At 37.5% G+C, this 19,860-nt stretch overlaps 1 long non-coding RNA gene across 3 annotated transcripts in view; it reads right to left on the bottom strand.

Annotated features, from left to right (window-relative positions):
- Positions 1-19,860, bottom strand: part of LOC148225550 (uncharacterized) — an 86,097-nt gene that overhangs the window by 46,928 nt on the left and 19,309 nt on the right. For 2 of the 3 annotated variants that reach the window (XR_015808250.1, XR_015808251.1), the window contains exons 3-5: positions 13,603-13,634; positions 12,880-12,924; positions 3,882-3,989 (exon numbers count right to left, since the gene is read on the bottom strand). This is a non-coding gene — a long non-coding RNA (uncharacterized LOC148225550). The remainder of the gene's footprint in view (positions 1-3,881; positions 3,990-12,879; positions 12,925-13,602; positions 13,635-19,860) is intronic. The other variant, XR_015808252.1, reaches the window with a different exon arrangement.

Genomic DNA, 19,860 nt, shown 5'->3' with positions numbered 1-19,860 from the left:
GTTCTCAATAAAGAGCTAGGTCCTGTTTTCCATAGATGTCCTTCTAACAGCTTTACTCATATATCAATAAAATGTGTTTCCAAGCATAATATTCTCTTGGCATAATCATCTATTCATTCAGAATTACCATCTGTGCCTTGCTGGAGACTTCATTCTTTTATGAAACTGGCAGTGATGACAAAGTTCATTTGAATTCCCAGGACATGCAAACATCAAACAGTTTGAAATTTTCTTTTCCAAACCAGTTCTCCACAGTGATAGAACTTTTAAGAACAGACAATTCATAATTTTTTGTTGTTGCTGTTGTTGTTCCATGTTTCACAGAACACTGTCCACCATCCTTCCCCTCCTCCCACCATCATTTTCTCTACCAAGTTGTTAGCTAAGGTTTGATGGATGAGACTCCCTGTGAAGGCCATCAGCACTTATTTTTTAATCAGCAGTACAGATTGCTATTGACTTAAATGAAGCATATTTCCCACCCAGGGACTGAGCACATTGTCTTCAAGCAGATCATATTTAAAAATAATCCTACAGAAAGATACTATATCATATAAGGCATGAGAAAGAAAAAGAAAAAAAAAAAAACAAAACCACAAGCAAATATCTTTTGAATGCAAAGATAAATATATTTTCCTTATCATATTTATGAGAGGGATAGGTTCTTTTTTGCTTCTTTGTAATACTTAAAAGCACTGAATTCACTGCTAGAGTCCTGTAGCTTTTGAACCTAGCAGCTAGAAGATCAAAAAAGGCTCAGCTTTTCTTGCTGTTGATTCTTTCCACTAGATATTTTCAAAATTTTCAAGTTTCAGTCAGAGAATTCTAGCAGATGACATGGTAATTTACTTTTCTGCTTGTTTTAAAGGTATTTTTGCAAAGAAGAGAAATGTATGGCCTTGGTTGTTGGTACTGTGCAGGACTTTCAATCACAAATGGAAGAACTAAAATCTCTGATTCCTCACTAGGAAATATAATAGATTGAAGATACCTAGTTCCTTGAGTTATGTCTGAATCACAGCCCCTTTTTTTCAGAGCTTTCTGTAACTAATTTGTACAAGGTTATCATATACTACTCCCTGCACATTCTGTTGGTGACCTAGAAACCTGACTTGGAAGGTGAATTTTGAGGTTTTGAAGTGACCAAGTGGTACTTGTCAAGGTGGAGGACTTTAGGCCAGCAGAAGGAGTTATACAGGAGCCTAGAATCTGGAACTGGCCTCAGCCTCCCTCTAAAGAAGTCCGTCTCTCTATAGTGATTACAATCCCTGATGTTTTTCTCAGAAAGACCTGGATTCCAGGTCAACACAATGGAGTGGTGTTCTATGACAGGTAACACAGCTTGTGGAGGGGTGTCTGGCCTGAAGAAATAGGCAAAAAGGTGGGACAAGTTCATACTGTGAAGCTGAACTAGAAGTTCAGTTTTACTGTCTGTACTGGGCTCATGCCAGGGTGGTTCACTGTGGTCATTCACTAGAAATTTCTTTCCATCCTGTTTCCCTTTGGTTGTGTGTGACATCATCAGAAAGCTGTATTTCTTGGTGATGAGGTTTAAATTCTAGAAAACAACTGCATGAGCAGAGACGGTCTGGACATTTCAATTTGGCTCATATATTAAATAGTTTTCTAGACATACCTAGAATGAATTACAAGCTGGTGTGCAGTGTGCAATGTATAAAATCAGGGAGACATGAGCAACCACTGTTTCCCTGGTGCCACCAAGCAGAGTCCAATGCAGTGCAGTTCTGTGTGCTGAAGGAGTTATTAACTATTATCTCGAGGAACAGTCTTTCCATTACCTGAAGTTAGACATTTCTTCTAGAAAAACTAAGATGTTTCAAACTGTTAATAATTAAATTATTACTAATAATGTAAGTATAAATTAAACTGTAGGCTTTTCAGAATGTATTCCAGAAAGGCAACAGAACTCCTGCCTTCCATTAGCTTACACGGAAGTTTTCTATAGTGCTGTCACCTTCTTCAGATCCGAGGAGGCAGCCAGTACCACCTGGCTGCTCCAGGTAAGCCAGGAGAGAGTGCAGAGAGGCAACAAGGCTGGCAGGCACCCAGACCTCAGCCGGGAGGGGCTGGGGTGCTGAGCAGCGCGTCAGGGTTGGACCAGGTCTGGAGACAGTGATCAGCCCAGTGACTTCCCAGCCAGTCTGCAGGGCTCAGATGGCACCAAGGCCAAGCCAGAAAGCCCCAGCAGTGGGGCTGAATCAGAAGAGGAACAAGAAGCTACTCCAAGCCCCTGCTGCCAGCAAGGGAGCTGGCCTCGGGCTCAGGACCCACACCTTCATCCTGCAGCTGCATCCCTGGGAAGGCAATGCACTCAGGGCACTGGCAAGGTCTGGGATAAATAGAAGCTGTAAGTTTTAAGTAAAAACTTTCATAATAACCAGCCAAAATAGCTGAAGTGTATTTAGAAAGAAATTTGTTAAGGTAGGCAGTACTACGAGTCTTTTATTGATTCTCAGGCTCTAAATGCTGGTGATTAATTTACACCCTGAAGCTTGACTTTTACCACAGTCATTAGTGGGAACATAGAAGATGTTGAACTCTCAGCAAAGCCAGTGATATAACTGTGCTGTTTGGCGTTACTATAAGGGAAAAAAAGTATGAATACTTGTAAAATGCTTAGCTTAATGACTTCTGTGATACCAGTAAAGGGTTCCATAGCTTTTCTAACACTAACAGGGAGCTTTTATTTTTTATCCCTAAAACCTCATCTCCCTGCTGTGCTGTACAGATCAGTTTAGTCATATCCTAGCTATTAATTTTCTTCCAGCTATGGATTTAGGGGAATAATAAATATGCATTTCCAAGATCTACCAAAGCAAGAAGAGGGTTATTTTTCTGTATGTTAGATTTCTTGAATCAACAAATACTCCCAAAAAAAGCTCCCAGGCTTGATTAGGCCACCGGTTTATCTAATGCAGTATCTTGTTCACAACTCACAGAATTCAAATAACAGCATGTTTCTGAATTTTAAACCTATGCATCGTAGTGTTCTACAAATTCACTTTATATGGCATAAATAGCCCAAAGTGATCTCAATAGCTTGGCACATCTTATGGTCTTGCATAGCTTTGACTATTTACTGGGGCACTTGCCAGTTGACATCATAAGAGGCTGAAAAACACTTCAGAATTTTACTGCATTTTTCACCTGTAGCTTTGTGCTAAAGCCAGCGAAGTTTAGAACATTTCTGGATCCATGCCCACAGCTCACAATGGCTAGTCAAAGATTTTGTAAGACCTTCTGACTTGACTTACACTGCAAAAGCAGATCAAGATTACCCAGTAATATAGACAGAACTATACTGTCATCTGAAGAAAACAGCTTGTCTAATGCTTAGTATGAGGAGAGAAAGGGGAGCAGGTAGAGCCAATGTTCTGCTGTGCTGAAAGGAATGCATGACTTGAACTCCCCAGGATGCTATTTCAGGTTAAGAACTTTTGTTCAGTAGATACACTAACTTTGGAAGTTAATACTTCACCATGTACCCTGAACAGATGAAAACTAAGCTCTAAGCTCCAAAACTAGCAGAGGATTTTCAAAAATTTTTTGGCCAAAAGTGGTTCTGGCTGAAAGGTTCCATAAGTATTGTTTAAAAACACTGAGCTGGCAGTCCAAAGACAACTTCCCTAAAACATCTAAGGAAAGGATCAGGTAGAACAACTGATAACTTGTCTTACAGCTTTCTTACAGATAAAGTGAGGCTTTGAAGATTTAGTGTATCCAGTATTATAGAATCTTCCTTGGCTTGTTAACTTTTTTGGTTTTTTTGTTGGTTTTTTTTGTAGAAGTAGTGAAGAAGCTTTGCAGGTACTGAGCCCATGGTACCTTTACTAATATAATTGGTCTGTTTAGGTTCATACCTGATGCTGCTGTTAGGTTTGTCTCCAGATCTGTAGCATTATGGAGACTGAGATGAATTAGGTCTTCCATCATAGACTGCTCCCCTTCAAAGTAAGTTGCATCAGACTCTGCAAAAGCGAGAATTACTTGTTTTGCTCAGGAAAATTTGTAAAAACATTTTTCAACTAAATAGACCTTACCACAATATATTCACAGTATATGGAACTGGTAGTATAGCTATCCCTTCTTTTAGTATAAGAATTACCTCAGCCAAGATTGTCCATAGAAGATACTCTTTTGATACATAACACTTGACGATGTTCTTAAAAAAAAAGGAAAAAGAGAAAGTAGCAATAACATCTTTCTAGCAGATTCCTTGCGGTGTATAAGAATACACACAGGTTACAAAATCTGCCCTCACATAATGACTGTGTTACCTTTCCTATTGCTGACATGGGTTTGAATTCTGGGTTTATAGCTGGTGATGACAGACCCAACATATTACCAACACGATTGGTATTTTATACCACATAGCTATGGTGAGGGAAATACTCACAATATCACCTTGACATGTCACTTACCAAGTTACATGAAAGCTGAAAAAAGGCAGGAACTTGCATTTCATGTAGTGACCTAGAGTAACTTTGGAGAACTTTTTTTAGAAATATAGTGCAAACCATTATGTTAAACACATGATCAAGTTAACATGAAATTAAGACTTTTTCTTGTTCTTACAGAGGACACATACTCCTGATTGTCACTGCTGTTATCTGAGCACTAAGCACTAGCCAAGTGCTAGCAGGCAGACAAAGTAGTCACATTAGAAAAAGAATGTCAGCATAAGCAATCTCGCAGCAGTGCTGGACCCAATACATTGTACCAGATTATTCACACTTAATTCAATTCCTTTATTCTTCAGACCTTTGTTTTGTAAAATGTTCTTTAAATTTTGAAGCCGAGGAATGTCTTACACTTCCTCATCCATGCAACAAGTTATATATATTTATATACACACTGCATACACATATAGATACATATAAACACAGGAACAAATGAATAGTTTTTTGGGTTTTTTTCTTTCTTCATGACTTTAAGCATCGGGAAGGGTGATATTACCTAAATAACTTTTATTCACAGGAAGTGATATAATTATGAGATGCCACAATTATTATCTACTAGGTGGATTGTGCATTGTTGACACCTGTTTATTCTTATGCGTGTCATTTTTGACAGCTTGAAAGGAAAATAGCATTTGAAATTTTTAAAGAAACCTGATTCAGACAAAATCAGTGGCAAAGGGAAATGTACTTGAAGAAGTATAAGTTTACTTCTTTGTTGTAGAAATGGCGGTTTTCCTTTTCTGCATAAATTATTTTATGATAATCATTATGAATGGCAAATATATCTAGTCTGACTTTAAAATTTCTTATCCCAGACACTAAAATGCTATTAATAATTTTGGTCAGGAAAGTTGCTGTGAGTAAACAACCAAAGGCTGTGGCTTTACTTTTCATATGAATTGCCAGTGGTGTCATATCAAAGATGTGGTAACTGAGTAAACTGATGCTGAGGTTTGCATAAACATTATTTCTTGTGAGACGTTTGCCATCCATTCTAACACTGGCAGTCATCTTCAGCAGGAATGAATGAATTCTGAGTTTTAAAGTCAAAACCTAGTGATAGCAGAGTTCTCCTTACAGTTTAGCAGGAATAGAGTTCGAGTATATATTGGGTGCACCAGGTCTGATAATAGCTCATTTCCCCAAGTGAGGAGAGGATAAAAAGTCCCGGTATATTGGCATACTCGAAGCATGAAATTACTTATTTTTTAGACCCAAATTATAAACTTCTAAAACAAATAAAAGGAAATTTTTCCTGAGAGATTAATTGTTATGACTGAAAGTCTGTACCAGCAAAGTAACTGACACCCTACACTCAAAAAATCAAGCATATATGAATGTTTATTTTTCTCCTTCTATCTGGATGAACATGATATAATTTCAGCAAGATCTTAAATTAATGAAGTCTAATGGAGACATCTGACTGGGAAGCACTCCATGTGCATGTTGATTAATATGCTCATGTGTATTTTCTGTATGTGTAAATGCATTGCAAATCTGATTCCACATACTCAGAGCCATATGTTATGGCACTTCACAAAATAATATCATATTGCACATTGTGATTTTACAGGATTACTTATTATTTAACCATCCTTAAGATTATATCTATTCCAAATTATTTAACTGCAAGCACAAGCTAGCTGGAGGATTTCTTTACCACGCTACTGACACATCACCTTGCACTGCCATTGCTTCTCATCTAGCCACATCTATGATTGCTATCATTCCTCTGTCATTAGATAACTGGATTTTTAATTCTCAAAGCAATTCTTTCACTGTGAGGATGGATAATTTTTAAGAGGGTGAAAAATCCTTTTTTTTTAAATATACAAGGAATAACCCACACATACATTTCATTTTGATCTTTGTTTAACTCCCTAGATGCCTAGGGAAGGCAGGACAAGACATTTGGTGCAGATGAATGACAGAGCAGGGGCATGGATGTGCTTTCTCTCTCCCTGCAGAGCTCCTCTCTCCACCTGAGTTTCTGAGCCACATCTCAAAGACAAAGAGTTCCCATTGACTACATGGAAATCAATACCATACAAGATGGCACTTGATTAGTTTCTAAATTAAGATGAATTTGTGTTTTCTGTCTGCTTTGAAGGGACAGTCCCAGCTGCCAAGGCATGGCTTGTGGTGAGCCTTGCTGGAGGACCCTACAGGGAGCATGAGGAGATCCTCAAGCTTCCATGGATAAAAATTTAAGTCTTCCCATTCCACCGTCGTAACTCATGCACAGAAGATGAGAAAATGAATAGTACATTAGTAGCTGATGACTAACATTGCAGAGCATTCATAGGCTCAGTTAGTTGCAGGTAGTTTAGAAGAAATTAAGCCTAACTTTTCTTGCAGATGAGAATTTCTGCCTCTGACCCTGTGTACGAGTTCAAGCTCACTCAGGAAGGGTCTTTGAATCATTTGTAGGGTTTGAAGACACTCCCACGGTTAGAGGTGTGCTTCTCTGGGAAGTCAATTCATGACTGGGTCTGTGGAAACCTAGCTTTTGTTTAATAAGCATTTAGACTCCTCACACATGGCACCTTGGTACTACTATGCCAGAAGTAGTTAACATTTGCTATGTGTATATTTGTTGTATTTTTCATGTATTAATGAGAATATGCTCAGAGAGAATACACATATTAACACTGCAATATTTAGACAGTGTAAATTTTTCTTTGCTCTCCTCTACAACTAAATTTTATTCTTATCCATATAGCGTTCAACATTTTTTGCATGACACAGCGTCTCTCTGAAGCTGCAGTTTAGAGAAAATATCGTTTGAAATTTTCCTGGAGTTTGAAAACCCACCCTTTATGGAGAAATTGGAAGCATTTCAAGTGACTGATACACAATAGCAGTGGCGGATGTGCACTGATCCAAACAAAATAACATAAAGTGCAAGTCTTAAATAAATTACACCAGGAAAAAGAAGAAATCATAGGGAACAGTTTCTAGGAGTTAGACTCTCATGTATATTATCCTCTAATTCATAAAACCAGGAGGACTTTTTAGAACGGATTTTCCAAAGGGTCTTTTTGCATTCAGTATAAATTGACCCAAAATTTCATTATGAATCCTACAGTGCTTTAGGGAAGCGCATTGTGATTACCAGTACTCTGCATCATAATGACAGTGTGAGAAACCAAGATAATCAAAGATCAAGATTATGAAAACTTCCCCAGATTCAGAGCTGCATCCCAGGTGTTTTCCAGGTCAGTATAGGTAGCAGTAAAGGAGCTGCAGCATGCAATCAAACATTGTAATGTGACTAGAGGCAGTTCCCTAAATCTGCAGATATGTATCACAAGTAAACACATTGTAAGAACTCTGCCTGAGATTGTGTAGGTTTGCCATGACAATTCAAAACTTGTCTTCATGGCTATGCAAACCTAATTATTTCATACTTGGTATAAGAAGGAGAGTCTGACACTGTAACAGTCCATAAAACTGCTGTGAGAACAGAAATGGGGAAAAAAAGTCAGTCACATGGGCAGTTCAGGCTATCACTGAATTCTTTGCAGTAGTCTTCATACAGTGCCATACACTCTGAAATATGGCATCAGCTAAAGCTGCACAATGTCTCGAGCATAACTTTTGAGGGTATGCAGTATCAGGTTCTTATTTACTGTACTGTGTTCATGTGGCAGGGTTTTGGTGGCTGGGGATTACAGGGTGACTTCTGAGAGAAGTTGGTAGAAGCTTCCCCCATGTCCAACAGCTCCAAGACAGATGTGCCAGTGGTCAAGGCTAAGTCCTTCATCAATGGTGGTAGTGTCTCTGGAGTAAAATACTTAAAAAGGGTGAAAAAACCCACCTGTGCAACTGCAACCAGAGAGGAGTGAGACTGTGTGAGAGAAACAGCTCTGCAGACACCAAGGTCAGTGAGGAAGTGGGGGAAGAGGTGCTCCAGGTGCCAGAGCAGAGGTTCCTGTACCCTGTGGTGAAGACAGTGGTGAGGCAGGCTGTCCCCTGTCCATGGTGGAGCAGATGAATGCCCAAAGGAGGTTGTCAGAGTTTGTGGATCTTTGAAAAGAGGAGCAGGTTTGCTGTGATGCTGTGATGGACTCACATAGCAGCAGTGTGTTCCTGAAGGACTGCACACTGTGGAAGGGACCCACTCTGGGGCAGCAGCAGAGCTGTAACCTGTGGGAAGGGCTCACTCCGGAGAAGTTTATGGAGGACTGTCTCCTGTAAGAGTGACCTCACTCTGGAGCAGTGTGAGAATCCATCCCCTGAAGGAAAAGGTAGCCCCCACCTCCCATCCCCCTGCACCACTGGGGAGGAGAAGGTAGCAGACAAAATCAGGAGTAAAGTTAGGCCCAGGAAGAAAGCAGGGAGGGAGGTAAGACATTTTTAAGATTTGGGGTTTTTTCTTCATTATCCTACTCTGTTTTTTTCTCAAGTCAAGTCTGCTTTGCTCATGATGGCAATTGCTGAATGAACTCTCCCTGTCCTTAACCCACAAGCCTTTATGTATCTTTGTGTCTGTCAAGGGAATGATAGGAAGTCTTTGGTGGGCATCTGGCATCCCATCAGGGTCACCCCATTCCATGCAGCAAATTCTACTAAGGTAACTACACTGATAGAAATATTAATTATACAGCAGCTGGTTTTATCCATTTTACATTAGAATTTATGCACTTCTTCACAGTTGTGCAAATATTTGTATGCTTAGTAGTACAAAAACCCTTAACTACTTTTCAAATAAGATCAGTCTGTCTTTAAAACTGGAGATGAAATGTTGAAATATACAAGTCTGTGACTCATCATTGCTATCCACCATTGGTGTCACATCTGCACCTTGACCAATACCTTTTGAAAGCTGCTTATTTTCAAGGACTTACATAAGTGAAATGACCAGGGGTTTACAGCATACTTTAGCTCTCTTGGAAGATTTTTTCTATGTTCTAGTACTGTAAACTTTTGTCTTTTTCTTCTGGCTATGCAATGCATGATGTGTATTTTTTGATATTTTAGCTTTCTGATATCTTAATTTATTGTCATGTCCATTTGATTTGCTTCTCTACTTAATTCCTTCTACTTCCTACTGGTGGTGAGAATAGAGTTTCATTTTGCTTTTGACAGACTACCTCTTCAGTGACAGAATATCAATGCTGGAGAAATTGTCAGGTTTGGGTTTTAAAGAGACTGATGTGCAGAACAACTGTGAATGCACTCTAAATAGATCCTCCTTCCATTTTGCTTCTACCTTAATAGGTATCAACTTTGCTACTGTGTAAGAGTTCAGCATTAGTTTTACAAGATTACATTTTTACTGCTTGCATTCCATTTTCTTTAATCTATCTTGGTCCCCAGACAGTATTTTATGCTGCAGATCCTGGGTTCTCTCAATTATCTGACCTTTTAATTTGTGCAGGGTCATATTTTGACAGCTTCATTTAAAATAAGAGTCCTTTACTCCATTATTACTCACTCACATTGAAATCAATTGGCATCATATAGGTCATCTTTAGTGCAAATACAGCAAAAATTTGTTTTCCTGTAGCTGCAGAAAAGTAATAGTTTCTACTGATTTTTATTAAATGATGCATCTCAGGTTACCTATTTGCCTATATATTGTGGCCTTTGAACTGTATCCATGCATTGTAGCCATTGAATAGCTTTCCCCTCTGAAGTCCACTGATTCTCAAGAGGGATCACTAGTACCAGTTTCTCTGAGACAGGTTTTTTACAAGGTGGTGATATCACTTTGATTTTCAAAAGTTTATTTCTTCTCTCTTTTTGTCTGTATTTCCTTCACACTCATTTGCTTCTTGATTTCCCTCTTGTTTTGATTTAATTTATTCTTTACTCTATTCAGCTAGTTGGGCAAGTTAGCTTTTGAGAGTGAAACCCTGATTTATCTCACTGAATTTTAAAAATGGAGGATCCAAATTTAGGAATTTATGATAAATTAAGTAAAACCTTCCGTGATTCAGGGTTTCTAAAATTTCAGTAGTCCCTTGAACATGACTATTTCTCTGTACTTACTATGAAGCTCCTGAAATAAGTACTTCAGTTATTGAGGATGTAGGTGGAGTGAATCTAAATGCTATTTCAAGCTTTCATGCATCAGATGAATGACTGTTGCTGGAAAAGTTATGTCAATTGATAATCATGTTTCTAATCTGGCTTTGTTTGACTTTAACTTCCAGCAACTGCATCTTGATGCTCCTTTGGTAAAACAGAATGGGATTGTTAAGCAGATTGTCCAGTCTCCAAATAAACTTGATATCTGTCTTGAAAACCTCTTATTTTCCTTCTGTTCTTTCTGCAGTGCTGACAGTTTAACAGACAGCAAGCTTCCAACAGTGCCACGTACTGCAGGAATGCACAAAGGTACCCTCTGTGTTTTGGCTGCTTTCTCTTTGTGTGTCCAACAGCTCCATTGGGTCTCTCAGGCATTGGGAGTATAGATCCTTCTGAGCTCCTAAATCTTCTTTTTCTCTCAAATATGTCTTCTTATGCAAGATAATGCCCAATTGTTGCTCATCAATCCTTGAGCTGTGCTTGGCTGCTCTCAGCTGTGTACTGTTGGCATGGGTGTCCCTGGGCAATGGGGCCACAGAGCTCTGCAGAGTTGTCCCCCCCTCTGTAGAATTCTCTCAAATACTCTTTAAATTTTCTGTTCTGTTCCATTATAAGAAGATGAAATATTTGAATCCAAAACTATACCTTGATTCTGTTTGGGCAAATTATTTCTATAGAAGTGAGCCCTAAGAAATAAACCCTCAATGGCAGTCAATGCCTTACCTTTAGACAGCCATTCTCCAGAAATTCTAGTTGAGTTTAGTAGCAATGGAAGAAGTGATACAAAGAATGGTGTACATTATGTGAGAAAAACATTCTGCAATTATAGTAATCCTAATATTAGAATCCCTTCCTATGCACAATACTGTATTCCAGGACAAACTAATGCACATACATTTCTGATTTCAATTTTGCTCTATATCCCTGTTTACAGAACCAGAAAATCTGTCTAATGTTCAAGTCATTTTTTTCTTTATAAATTATGCTGATCCAAATGTTACTTTCTAGCTACAGGGCTCTGATGCAGCTGGTGCTGTCTCACACCAGTAAGTCTTTTTCCTGGACATTTCTGTCATCTGAAAAACACATGTACTTTTTAAACAATATATTTATATCCTTTAAGTGATTCATTGAACAGCATACTTTTGCTTCCTGTTTTTCTGTTAAATTCAAATTAACTTTTGCTGCAGTGCAGAAATGAAAAAGAAATGCATCATGTAATCCATTGATTATACATAGAATCAATATATCTAATAGAGATGTAAACTCTGTACTGCTTGTGAACTTTCTGTCTACCTTGTTCACTATTACAGAATATTAGAATTGAAAACACAGGCTTGTAACAGGCTAACAGTTTTCATGGGATTCATACAACATTTTCATTTCTGCCGTGATCATGTCATAGTTTACCACAGTGGGTAAATTTTTAGTTTCTCTGCAAGTGAAGCATGGTAGATATTAAAAGGCACCTACCCAGTAACCTCCAAAATCTTATCTATGTTACAGAGTGCATAGGTAAATATGCAGTATTTGTGTTAATAATTTGTGTAACTACTCTGAAGCTGTTCTGTCACATCAGCACCAGAACAAATGTGGGTACTGACCAAAGCCCAGCTGCTCCCTTTTGCAGCTGACAACCCAGGGTTCAGCTGTCCAGGAGCAAGATCCACTTTGGTGAAGCTCAGTTTGGTAACTTTAAACTGGTGTTTCAGAAGAAAATATTCTCTAGCTGAAAGTGGATTCATAGGCTAAAGACATGTGACAGAAGGAAATAAAAACACAGATGCTTATTGAGCTAGTATTAGTAAGCCAGAAACTCAGGAAAAAGCAGAGTGAAGGAAGGGCATAAAATCATGAAGGGAAAAAAAAAAAAAGCAGTCAGAGGTTTAGCTCAGGTTTCCAAGATAAGAAATTTCCAATGAGAGACAGAAGCCAACACTTCCCTTCTGCCCTCTGCCATCAGTCACCAACAATCATTCCTTGAATGCCTTTGTTTGGGTCTTGAAGAAGTTGATGATTAACCTGATATCATTTTAGTCTTGCCTTTCTACAGAGTAAATAACTTGTATATACCTATAAATAGTTCATGAACTTGTCTTCAGAAGGTCTTCATGCAGTAGAAGACACGCAAACCAAATTATTCAGGCATTATGCCTGCTTTAAGGGTAGGAAACAGCATGTCTTAGCCCTAACTCTGTTGTGTTGCATAGAGATATATACAGACATTGGTTTTTGCAGATTATTTTCATTAGTAATTCAGTGATGTGAATTCTTTTACACTGGTAGAAATAAGATGAGGTGATGAAAAGCAGTCATCCAGATGTCATTTAGATGCATCAATTCCAACAAATTGATTTCCTACCTGTTTTCTCTAAGGCCCTTGAATAGGTTTCAATAGTACCAGGCTCTGGGAAGATAAAAAAAAACCAAACAACCCACATGTTATAGAGGAAAGAATTCTTTGAACATAGCTTTCCCAGTGGGATACTTAGATGTATTCTACACAAATATAGAATTTGTGTCTGTGTGTGTATGCGTGTGCATGTAGAAAGGTAAGGGTAGCTGTGCTAGCAATCCTCACACTGCTTCAGTCCTTTGTCACCCACAGAATATATTCCTATGAACACTGAAGCGTATTACAATTTCCAATGGGAAAAAGGAGTCTTTCAAACGAACACTAACAGCCAAATGCTAGGATTATCACTTGTCTTCTCTTTGTAATTGTAATGTAATTGACATCCTACATTATATTTCCATTTCAAAGAAACAAGGGGCTCTATTCAGCAGCTGTGCAATCACTCTCCAATTACCACTCCCATTTAGTCTACATAGATACTCTTGGTGGCCCAGGTTTTAGATTCACTTCTATATTAGAATAAAACAGATTCATTTTAAACATCAGTAATTATGCAAGTGAAAGACATTTTTAATGGCAGAAAAAAAAATCACATTCATTCCTGAAATTATGATGGCCAGTGCAGTGCAAACTGTCCTATCAACACAGGAATCTAATAATAGAGCAAATAGTTTTGGCTTAGATCTAAGCCACTGCTTATAGCAGTTTAATGCATGAAGTATCACTTACCAGTTTTCCTAATGTAGTTGTGGTCAACATATCTGTGAAAATAGAATATTCAATACCGTTACATTTTATCCAAAGGAGACCAGATTCTTCTACTTCTATTGTTTCTACTTCTTCAGATAATAAGCACCTTTCACCTCTGGAAATTGACAAATTAGTTGTTTGCTATTCAGGCAGTTTTCCTCCTAAAAATATGTGTTCTGAAGGACATCATCATAGGAATAGGAAGTCAAGTTCTTGAATGAATTATAAATGTGGAAATTTTAGTTCTGTATTAGAATACAATCTGAAAAGGGTGATTTTCATTGATTTGGAAACAAATAATACAGTCTTGATGACTTAGAGAACTTAACAGAAATTATGATCCCTGTACACTGCAAAGGATTGAAGACCCCTGCACAGCACATATAGCCCAGGTCTCAAACACATTAAGTTTCCATTAATACTAGAACAGAGTCTCTGTGTGCTCTAAAAGAAAAAAGACTAATAAAAATGCAAAATACAGAATTATTGAGAGAAAAAATTTAGACTAAGAGGATATGATACACTTAATAAAAGCCACTGCAGGTCTGATTTTTTCTGAAGTAATCCATAATAGTATTTATTTAATATTTATTAAATTTATTTATTTATTAATAATATTTATTACTACCTCAGAGCTAAGACAGAAGGGGAAAAATCCTTCTTTACAATTGTGAATGAAGAGGAAAAAAAGGTGGCCCACTTATTTTTTCATTCAAGTATTGTAGAAATGTTCTAATTAAATGCTTCTTCATGTTAAACTCTTGCAATGGTTTTCTCTAGACAATTTTCTATGTACTACAACAGAGAATTTATTAATTGCCTTTTACAGAATAGGTTTTATATTTATTTATTGGTGCCAGGACTTTATGTCCTTCATTTGTGAAGATACTTTAATAGAAAGGTCCCATTTTCATTTGTCCTGCACTTCTAACAGAAGACTTTCTCTGGGAACTCACACTAGGTAATCTAGTGCAGTTTCAAAACCTGGCATAAATGAAGGTGAAAATGTGTGGATGAGAAAGCAAATGCTGCTTGAAATGAAATAGCTCAGTAACAGAGAGCTAAGGGTTTAGAGTTTCTCAAAAATATTAGTATTTCAAGTTGCATATAAATTGTATATTCCATATGCCATTTAAGGAGCATAGGGAATTCTCAGAAGAAGTATCCATGCTGCCTTCGGATTTACTTTGCTCAGGAAGCAAAAAAGTGTCTATCCAGGTGTTTTGAAGATACTTTGAGCCTTAAGTCTTATTTTTGAATCCCTGTCCAAGTAGTCTGTAATTTAGACCTATTTTCTATCATGTTTGCCAGCTGCACACTCAATATGGTTGCCTCGCTGAAGGATCACAGATTCCAGGTCCTAAGTTAGCTGTCACAGAGACTGCACTGTGGAGTCCCTGTCATGGAGTTCATGAAATGAGCTTTCTGAGTATGGAAACTCACTTTAGGTTCTTATTTGTGCCTTAAGCCCATCCATAAAATAACGTATTTGTCTATTCACCACACCTTTTCCTTTAGAGGTCCAGGATTCCACAGTTATGAAATAATTCATTTATTTCTTTTACTTCCAAGTGAAGAAATCTGATTAGTATAAATTCTGACAAATAAGTCAGACATCATTAAATATGTCAGTCCTCTATACAAGCTTTTTGTATTTGTTGATATGGAGCTTCCCAGTGTTGTGGTTTAACTCCAGCTGTTTACTAAGCCCCACACATTTACTTGCCCAAAGAGAATTAGAGGAGCAAAAGTGAAAAAAATCATAGGTTGAGATAAGGACAATTTAACAATTGAAGTAAAACAGTGGAATCCATTCACCATGCCCCAGGGGCAGGCAGGTGCTCAGCCATCCTCAGGAAAGCAGGGCTCCTCCCTGAGGGTACCTTGGGAAAACAAATGGCATCAATGAGAACATCCCCCCACCCTCCTTCCTTCTTCCCCAGCCTTACACGCTGAGCATGGCACCATCTGGTGTGGGATCTCCCCTTGGTCACTTGGGGTCAGCTGTCCTCTCAACCTGCTGGGGAGGGGTGAGAAGGAGAAAAGGCCCAGCAATAATAAAAATATCCCTGAGTTATCAACGTTGTTTCCATCACAGATTCAAAACATAACCCTATACCAGCTACTATGGAAAAAATTGACTGTTCCCAGACAAAACCAGCACATGCAGTTTCACTATTTTTTTCTCTTATTGCAGATAAAATAATTTAAATTACATAAATGCTACATTTCACATAAAATATACTGGATATATGATGGGAATACATTTATAAAACAACTATGGCTTGGTGTGCATAAAGTATTAAAAATCTCTGCACAGGCCGGTTTATCTGTATTTATTCTTTAGTATGTTTCTGGGCAGACCTACATGCCAGAGAAATAGTGAATAAAGACTGCTGTCAAATACAATCATGCTAAGAAAAACTGAAAAAAACACTTGTTTAATTTAATCCTGTAATGATCTTGATTTTATTAATTTTGGACTGAATGTAATTGCTTCTAGGGAGTCATAGTACTATATCCTTCCTTGTACTGGAAAACCATGTTCCTAGATGAGTCAACTGAGTTTGAAGTTTTGCTGCAGAGTTAATTTACATTATCCTAAAGTGCGTTAAAATAAATTGTTTTCTCACATGTCCCTCAAAAAAAAAAAATAAAAATAAGGAGAGAAAAGAGAGAAAGAAAATTCATGTAAACTATCCATTTACACTGCTGAATTGAACCTAGTCTTTGAATTTGTAAGCAGGAAACAAATTTATAACATTTCTTTGCTTGTTTAGTCTCTGAATTCAGTTCCTGTCATGGAGAAGGACAAGGTGATCACTAAGATAACTGTCACCCATAGTCAGAAAAGGCCAGCTACTTCTTACTGTGATGAAATCTTCCCTCTAGCAAACAAAGGTCACCAGCTAATCCACACACCTCATTGGAAGGATTCTAGGAAGATTTGAATTAGCATCTCAATTTCTCAATCTCTGTACCAAGGTCACAAAACCAAACTTTTTGAATTATGCACTGGTTCCTCACATTCATATATCATTACCTATCAATAACCCATGCTCAGAGTTTAGATCAAAACAAAGTAAAACATAATTTTTTTCAAATTTCAAAAAAACTAACTTGAAAGTTAGGAACAAGAAAATATTGATAGGTAAAGGGAATAAAAATATTCACCCTTGGGTCAAAATTGCTTTGTCATAGTAAATGGCATTCTTTGTCTTGTGTAACATATGTAAATATTGATGAGCAATCTTTTAAATTCTTAAGTGTTGTGAAAGTTTCCATTAATTTGTGTTAAAAATGTGTATATGTTGTGCAGCTTTTTTTTTTTGTCTTCTATGTAATTAGTTCTTTTCAAAATTTTTGCTGACTGGTAAAAATAAGGTCTACATATTATGATTTTCAGGTAGAGAAATCCAGTTTAAGAATCAAGATATAATATTGTCTTCTATATCATTCTTGTATCTGTTAATAGATTTTTCTCTTATAGTATCAACTTTCTTTTAGCTTGAAATATTTGATAAATATTAATTTAAAAATTTATTTTTATCTCAATCAACTCTGAGTAACAAATTATCTTAGTGACAAATTTAATGAGTGTAATCTTGGAAATTTGCCTATGCAATATACTTTTATTTCTAATAATCTGATTCACTTCCTCTGCCTGAAAAAGATCTGCAATGATGTGATCTTTTTTTTTTTACTCCAATGACATCTAAAGCTAAGTACAATCAGGGACATCTTAGGCTTTTTGGGACTTGTCTTCAGGAATCAAAAGAACACTAAAATGTAACAAATTAAAATATGATCCATGTGAAGTAATGAGTGGTAAGTGTTCAGACAATGGAACCAATTTGCTCATCTTAAAGTAAAATTACTGTCACCATGTGGTTTTCTGACTGAATCATTCAACTTCTTTTATCACACATACTTTGGCTGATATAATAATACTCCATTCTCACAATGTTGCACATTAGTAAGCCTCCCATTGTTTCACGTGGTGACATTTCTAAGATGAGCAAACTGCTCACTGAGAAAAGATGCCTTCCCTTTTGTCAGACCATTAGGAATAAAATCTTGATCATCTGGATGCTGCTCATTGCTGTCTCAGAGAGTTTATGTAATATTGCAACCAAAGAAATTGTATTGCATAATCAAAATAAATAAAACAGGGACTTTTCTTAAGAAAACTTTGAGGTCGATTGAATTTTTTTTTAAATAAAAATATACTAAAAACTAGAAAAAAATCCACTTTTTTTGCTGTTTTTTAATCCATCTAAATTGCCAGTTGGTAGGGTTGATGGAAGAAACTCTGGTATCCAGTCAGAATGGATAAGAGAGTGAGAATTTGGCTTATAAGACAATTTGCTTTATCTTAGATGGTCACACATGGCAGCAAAATTCCAATTTCACAGTAGGTCACTAGAAGACACTGACACTCCCACAGGTCATTGCAGGTGTGGATGACTAACCTTGAAAATAAGCAAGGAGGCAAACCCCAAACTTCCTAGGAGTTGTGATAGTTCCATTGGGAAGCTCTGCCATCTTGTGTTCAATTAGAAGATAAATCTGGTTTCCCCAGAGGATAGGAAGTGTAAGACTTAGTAAGTTCTTACCTTTTCTAAAATAAGTGCAGGCATAAACTCATTGGCCTGTGACTACAGTGTAAGGGTAAATTCTTAGACTGGCTTTTCTTTACGAGCATGGGTGGCACATTTAATGTCACACATGAGTTTGTGCTATCAAACTCCACATTGCCTAAACTGGACAAGATTGATGCCTTTGTGATAGGTAACACAGCTAGCCACCTGAGTTTGCCTCCAGATTTACAGGATTATGGCACCACTTAGAGAGTTCACTTCTGTAGATTCCCTCTAACAAGTCAGGAGAAAGAGTGCTCCTTTACTTGCTGAAATGTTAGTCATATATTAAAATCAGATTATCACTTGTTTGTGCTAAAGAAATTGAATCATGTCAGTCATTAATGGATTAGCTGAAAATGCTGTTGAGGTACAGACAAGATATTGTGAGTGACTTGTGACTTCTTTTAGAGCCTGCAGAAAGCAAGCTTTGAAGTCCTGCTTCTGAAGAATCTCTTAAAAGTCCTTGTAGAGGGAAATTATGCTAAAGTACAGGACATTATGTAGCAAGAAACAACGCTAAATTGTTAGAGATACAAGGCAGAAGGGTTGCTTTTCCAACAAGCGGTGTAAGAGATGTGTCTGTGTGTTGCAGCAGACCTCTTGTTAGGGGTAGAGATGAGCCAAGACACAGACTCTCATTCACCAATAGGAAAAGGGTCCTGATTTATTCCTATTACAGATTATCCATCCTGACTCCAAGCGGTCACAAACTTTGACTGCAGCAAACTCCCAAAACAGGTTTCCTTAGCAGACTGTGAAGGCAGAATATTTCTTGCTAGAATGTAACTGCAAGTATTAGTTTGCAGACTCTAACCACAAGCTTTCACCCTGCTCAATTCTGACTGCAGACCCAGACTGACCTCACAGCATCCCTTCAGTTCCTAAGGGCTCCTCTACCCCCTCCAGAGCCCCTGCCCCCAAGCTCCCCTGACCAGCCAACCCACCCCTTTTATCACACTTATTGTTATAGTCACATCTGTGACCCATTAAGGGCAAGGCAATTCTTTGGTAATTTGTACAGCTGTGACTATCAGGGGCAAGGTCACCTGTAATCTCTTCTTCAACACCTACATCTGTGAATAATGAGTTTGCTGGCTTTGACAGTTTGCTTCTGTTTAGCTTATTTGTTTTAGGAAATTTTGCTTCGTTTTAGAAGTTTGACAGATGGAAAGTTGACTGAAGACTTGAAGAGGACAGAGTAGGACCATTAGGAGATATTTTTTTTTAGTGTAAATCATAATTGCTGTATCATTCTTCTATGTAGCCCTGTGTTTATTGATATGTCACAAGTTGGCTTTTTTATATGCTTGGGGAAATTGTTTTTGTGGTAATTCCTGAAAGTTTTATAAATTTCTAGGTTGTCCAAGTTCATTATTGATTATAGAGTTTAGGAAACCTGTTGCTCAATCAAGTATAATCAAAGCAACAGCTTGACTGAGAGATCACAGCTACTGATTTTGTGAAGGGAACCAACTAAGTTTTCAGATATTCATTATCTGGATTATCTGTACTCTTAGCAAATCAAACTTACTAACTTAAAAATCACTGATAGTCTTCAATGACTATTGTGTATATGTACTTTTATATATACTTA

Source organism: Sturnus vulgaris, chromosome 1, assembly GCF_052056855.1.
Source record: "Sturnus vulgaris isolate bStuVul1 chromosome 1, bStuVul1.hap1, whole genome shotgun sequence".
Lineage (NCBI taxonomy): Eukaryota > Metazoa > Chordata > Aves > Passeriformes > Sturnidae > Sturnus > Sturnus vulgaris.
Note: the sequence above shows the minus strand (reverse complement) of the source record. Positions and strands in the feature narration are given on the sequence as shown.